The following is a 7,396-nucleotide window of genomic DNA, read 5'->3' on the forward strand; positions in this document are numbered from 1 at the left end:
TAACATGAATGTGTGCGTTGTTATATTTTACCTCGACTACCCTCCCAGGGAATTAAACTCCTCAAACACTTAATTCTATAGCTTTTGTTTTTAAACCACTTTTCATTGTCACGGTTGTCTTCCTCCGCCACAACAACAAGTTTCAACTGTGATAATTAAATATACACAGCACATCTAACATATATAATTACATATAAACAACACATCCAACATTTGTTATTACATATAAACAACACATCTAACATATGTTGATATACATAAACAACACATCTAATATATGTTGATATACATAAACAACACATCTAATATGTTGATATACATAAACAACACATCTAATATATGTTGATATACATAAACAACACATCTAATATATGTTGATATACATAAACAACACATCTAATATATGTTGATATACATATCTAATATATGTTGATATACATAAACAACACATCTAATATATGTTGATATACATAAACAACACATCTAATATATGTTGATATACATAAACAACACATCTAATATATGTTAAAACATATAAACAACACAAACACATCTAACATGGTATTACATATTAACAACATATCTAACATATGTCATCACACAAAAACAAAACATCTAACATATGTTATAACATATAAACAACACATCTTACATATATTATTACATATATAAGACATTTTACATATGTTAGAAAAACTGCAATGATACTGCAATCAAATCAGTACCATCTATATATATAATGATAATATACTAATCAAACTCCATTGATGAGCATTTCTCTCTAACAAAGCACATTCCAGACATATTGTCATAATGATCTAAAATTGAGACAGTATTTCAGTTTTTAATTATCCGGTCGTGTTGGAGAAATATCCTTACAAAAATCGGTGATTTCTGATATACAAAAAAAATGTATGTTATCAACATTTCCAAATCAAAACCCTGTTTGATGAGGTTTGACCAAAACAACTTGTATCAATTGAATATGATTTATGAAAAATGCATCATTAACAGCAGTGTTTATCGGCATTGATGAATGTTTTTCATAAACAAGAGGCTTAGAATGCCTGTATCGCACTCCTGCAAAAATTACAATTCCACAGAAGGAGAAAACGATTTCAACGAATATTTGCTATATTTCCCATATTGTGACCCCGTCCCTCAGGTCCCACGAAGGTCAGGCCTATCTTTGATATAAAATTGGTTCCTCTTTTTCAAAAGATTTTCCAGACCAAATATTGACCAGGTACAGGTAAAATCTATATTAAAAAAACAACACAAACCTAAAAAAGATATATTAGTACATACCTGTCATGAAGATAAAAATGAATCTTCGTGTGAGCGACATCGTACCTGTCATTGTCCACATCAGGTAGTGTTCGAAGTTAAACGGACCAAGGTAAATCTCATACCCATTCCAATAGTCGTCAAACATGTATAATTAACTGGAAACGGAGATTTGCTTGTCCTCGGTTGAGATCCTCCATGAATTTTACATTGTATTTACTGGTTCATTGAATACTATCCTTGGTATACGTCTTATCTATAAATCAACAATGCATTATAGATCATTTGTCTTTCGCGAACGGAATGAGTGAACTCCAAGCAAATCATTTGTCAGAAATTGAAAAGATATTGAGGCTAATGAGAGCATTATAAAAATGAAAAAATGATGAAATTTAGAGTTTTGTTCCACAGACAGCACAACGTTCGGCCAATTTAAACATTCGACTTTTAAAAAAAAAATGTTTTGCCAACTCCGTATTATTATTATAGAGAGAAGCATGACACAATAACAATGTTTAAAACACATATTTGTTAAAGAAAATGCATGACATATGATAATATATATATATATATATATATATACTTGGTAAACATAAATGGTATGATTTTTAGTTTAAATTTGAAAATGAGCAAAATTATAGATTATTTTGAAGAAATTAGTTTTGAATATTATCGTACAGGTCAAGCCTGAACTGTTCTAGTATATTTGTTTCTAATGGATAAGCCATAGGGCCTCCCAGTAAAATGTGAACTAATATATATTCTGATAAAGAATGCAAATATGAAATAAATTCAATATCTGAAATAGATACGATTGCACACCACAATTTGTCACGAATAGATTATGTTAGTGAACACTTTAAAATTACATAGTTCACAATATCGGTATAAAAATATCCACAATAATGACATAAGAGTTTAGAATCTACGTTTCTAAGGGAAACGATAATTTTGATAATATAACTTATATTGTCGAGACAGTTTGGGTAATGCAGTGCTAGTTTCCATAGATAGTGTGGATTTAATGAGTCGTGCAGTAATGAAAATCTTGAAAAATCTACATCCTCAGACATTCTCTGAGACCAAGCCATTGTTTCATAATTGGTAACAGATTTACAAACAATTTTCTCCCAATATACTTTGTTAGGAAATGTACCATCATCTAATAACAGTTTTAAAAACTCAAATAATTGATACTTTTTAAGTATTCTAACCATATCTGGTATATAACCATTTTGAACACATTCGTTTGTTTCATACAAAAAAAATATCAAAATAAAAATTTTGCTGGTTAGATTACTTCTTTTCATTCTGCACAACCTACCTAGAAACAAAAGTTTTTTTTATATCTATATATGCTTCAATAGATGTTCATCCAAGTAAGGAGGTACACATATCTGTTCTGGTTCTTTTATCAAGACCTTGGATTGACTTTACAATAAAACGTTGGATTTTTTTCTAGCATCAATATCTCAGTATTTGAAAGTAACCAGATTTCGGACACCAAGATGAATAATGTCAGTGACAACTGGTAATACATTATTATACAGATAAATTGCAATTTATATCTACAATTCTTTTGTTTGAAAATACGACAATTTTGCGTTGTGAAGCTGAATACATGAATGAATCTCTATTTTCGACTGTATGATTCACAAATATGTAACAAATTTTGAAGGCTCGTAACACTAGTTCTCACCAAACAAACATTCTAACTCAGAATATTCCACACTTTACCGTGGTGGCCGAGTAGTTAAGGTGTATCGACACTTTATCACTAGCCCTCCACCTCTTTTATTAAAAAAATAAATAAAAATACATCAAATACATAAACAATATCAACATCTACCTTCAAACTCACTCACTCCCAGTGCCTTTCGGACTAGCCGCGAGTCTCAGTTGATGTAATTATACAACAGGCTATTTTTGTTATCAATCAATTTAACAACGAGATTTTTTTTCTGTTCGTCACCATTGAATAAACCTAAACAAAGTTTGTTAACTTGGTAATGCAACTTAAAAGTACATATTACGTGTAAATCAGATATCAAAATCATTACAGGATATTAAAAAAGAGACCCATGTCACCTTGACCTTTGATCAGTAGATTTATTGTTAAATTTTGACCAACTTTGCTTCATAATGTCATAACAAAATTTTAATCAAAATTTGACCTTAACCTCTGTTTCAGTGACCTTGACCTTTGAGCTGTTGACTCTCTCTTTCTTTAATTTCGACCAACTTTGCTCCATAAATGTTCACCTGTGAAAAATTTGACCCTAGCCATGATCTTTAACCTTGACCTCTTGGTCAGTTGACTTGCTGTTAAATTCCAACCCAAGATTTGAAAAAAAAATCCTTTTCATCTTAGGATGACTCGGTCTAAATTTAGAACAAACCTTTTCATTCCAACATGATTAGAAAGATACTAAGGACATTTATATATTGCCCCTATTGGGCCTCGCCCATCATGCCCTTAAAGATCTAGGCCTACCTTTTTGAAGAAATTGGTTCCCCTTCAACCATGGATGGTTCAGACCAAATAACAGCCAAAATATTTCATTCCTACAGAAGAAGGAATTTAAAAAATCTATACTGAGTAAGATAAAAAGAGGCTAGGAAATCAATACGGCTGCAACGAATGGTAAGCTCTATTCATTTCTCTTTTCACTCTTTTTTGTTTTATTTCAGAGATTGTTTACATGTACAAATTGATATTGAAAACACGGAGAAATTAACAAACATTCCTTTCTTTGTTTGTACTTCTTAAGCACTACTTTGGCGATTTTTGGTTGTCACGCAGACGCCAACACCTGTGGAACGAGATTGGTTCAAGGTTGTTCTTATATGTAACCGGTGAGATAAATACTGAATCATCTGATACTGAACACATAGCCCCTTGTATCCTGTTGATGCCGAGACATATTTTAGTGAGGATTCTTTGAAGACGTTAATGTCTGCAGACAGCATAAGGAATAACTACGGAAGCATTATACGCCAGCCGGATGTACATGTATATAAACACATTAAAATGAAAATGAAAATTCTAATAAATTATTCTCCTTATTTAAAAATGAATTAAAAATACGGTTATAAAACAAAGCTTTTCACAATAAGTGCATACCTTGGCTTAATTGTAAGAATCCTGTAAATATTTTTTTATTTGCAAATCAATAACGAATGTAAGCTGATACATATACGTGGTGTATACACATCCAAGTTTGGTTGGCTTGGTTGGTTTAATTGGCTAAGTTAGCACAAATAAAGAATGATTTTCAAATTCTTTCAAATGAAAATATTAATGGCATTTTCTATGATTAGAATAAGTAATATTTCGAATAATCTACATTTAAGATTCAATATAGACCACAAAACAGATCTATTTATTTAACAGTGAGATAGTAATTATTTGTAGTGCGTAAGACTAGAAGAGGAATTGGTAATTACTAAGGACCAGAACATGTACAGCAATAACTATGCTCTAGTTGGATTCGGGAACATTACGACTTACAAGAATGTATATAAATCCGTCTCCAGTCGTGAACATAATGGTTGTTCGTTAGAGATACATATTCACAATTAAAATTTTCGACACAAATCACCAAGTCTTGGCAAAATATTCGAAACAACCACAGTATTCGAATCAACAATGTTCGAGACATCTGTGTTTATTTTACTATGATAAAGAAAGGAGAAATCTTAAAAAAAAAAAAACCCATACAAAACAACAACAACAACAACAACATTCGATATAGTCCATTTAAACATATTGGAACAAGTAAGTTTTACTCTAAAAGAAATTCGAAATTTTGAGATAGCATGTCGAAATATTTAGATCATAACTCGAAAATGTGAGATACAAAGTGGAAATTTTGAGATAGAAAAGTGGTTGCGATATATACTCTGATAATATTTATTGGTGCAAAATAGTCATATACAATGCGTACCCTTACACTGTACAATATATCACAACTAAAACATACAATTAAGATCACAGTGCAGCTTGTAATTAGAAAAATATCTTATACTAAATCTTCTTCTATTGTTTCTGGGATCTTACTTGATATGCTTCATGAACATAATAGGAAGTGGTGTTTTTTTTCTGTAAGAGTTATTGCCCTTTGAAATTTCATTGCCTGAGCCATTCGGAACTCCTCGGGTATTCTTGAAAGGCCCGAGGTTATCCGATTGTGCCTGAGCTACATGTACAATCACCAATCGCAACATCTCGGGGGTGATTTCCGGCAACTCTCGGAAATCAAGTGGATTTCCGAGAGTTGCCGGAAATTTTCCCGAAATGTTGCGATTGGCATTCGAGGGAGTTGACTTCCGAGAGTTGCCGGAAATTTCCCCGAGATGTTGCGATTGCTACATGTAGACTCGAATTTGGTCAAAGTCTTGGATATATCAGTACTAATACAACGATGAAGATGAAAGAAAGTACCCATGAATCAATTCATCTATTTCTTTATTAAATACCTCAATGTCCATTGTCATATCCTCATATACCATTCTCTCTTATTCAACTTATCATTCTCCGCTGATTCTGTTTTTCTACTTTTCCTTAATTTCTTATATCTCTCATTCTTCCTTTCTTAACAGTTCTATAGCAGTTGCACGATAGATCAGTAATATAATATAATATTTAATTAGGTGTTGAATTTTAGCTAATGATAAGGAATGGAATGATTGTGTGCCATATGGAAAAAAATCTGTTTATGTATAATGTATTGTTACAAATCTTCAGAAATTAAAAACAATGAACAACAAAAATAACAACAACAACAACAAAAACAACAACATTTCAAAGCAACCTATTTTCCAAACTGTCCTGATTCCCTTTTATTTCTATCTACATGCGTACACACATACAAAAACCTACATGTATATTGAATTAAATTTCTTTTTATTGACATTTTCAATATAGGCGTACGGTCAATACACTAGTATCATGTACAAGGGACTATCTTATAGAATGGTCTAAGGGAGGCGACTCTATCATATTATTTAGCATAGCTAAGTTATTTTGTAAAAAGTTGAAACACTCTTTCAAGTATTAACACAGTTATCTGGTATATAAGTCACCGGATTAATTTTTGTTTTGATTGCCAAAATTCAGGCTAAATTGCAAGCCTGCAGATGTTTCTCACATCATAGTGAGGTCATCATCGAAGAAAATGTAGTTTTAGTTTGTCGAGACCGATTTGGTTGGAAATGTATTCTTACAACTGAAATAGTCTTCAATTTCACCAATAAATATATTGAAAAAGTCTCTGACTGAGATTATCTCCTTGCTGTACACCCAAGTTTGCAAGAAAGGGCTCCCTAAATGATTCGAATCCTTACAAGAGTACTTAGTATTAAAGCAAATACCACAAAGGAGGTTAAAATGTTCCCACCGATGCCTTTATTAAAAAGTTTATGAAATAAAGCCGGTCTCGTTACAGAATCATATGCCGTTGAAAAATCTACATACCATATAGATTTCGAGGAAGTTTGTTTAAATATTTATTTATGAATGTTTTCAAAATCTGGAGCCAAATTGGCATGAACTTCAGTAATTTGTTTCAAAGTAATTAATAATTAAGACGTTGATTTAGCAAACTATCAAATCATTTTCCTTGACAGCTGATAATACTAAGACCACGATGATTTTCCGGATCATTAGAGTTGCCACTCCAGAGCAGTGATTGGTGATAGGTTCCGCTAATCTGGTATTTTGTCATTTGATAATAATTTATTAAATTCCTCTCTAAGCAACAGTACAAGAATATTTTATCGTTTAGAATTAATTCAGTGCCAGCACTCATATCGTTTTAAGTTTTGAGATACCAGTTTTTCTTTTTTTTCTTTACGTGTGAACGGAAAATCCGAGGGATTGGCTTTAATAAGTTCAAAGTTATCGATATTCATAGACATGTTTTAGTTATAGTACATCATATTTTGAGGTAAAAATGATTAATAACGTTTTAAAATATCTGTAATACCAAGTTCTGTTGATCCTTCAGACTTTGTTACTTTATATCTTTTTAATACTATTCCAAAATTGTTTAGAATTTGCTAGGTTAAGCGAGTTTATTTTGTTATTTATCGTGTCATGAAAGACTGT

Source organism: Pecten maximus, chromosome 15 (assembly GCF_902652985.1).
Source record: "Pecten maximus chromosome 15, xPecMax1.1, whole genome shotgun sequence".
Lineage (NCBI taxonomy): Eukaryota > Metazoa > Mollusca > Bivalvia > Pectinida > Pectinidae > Pecten > Pecten maximus.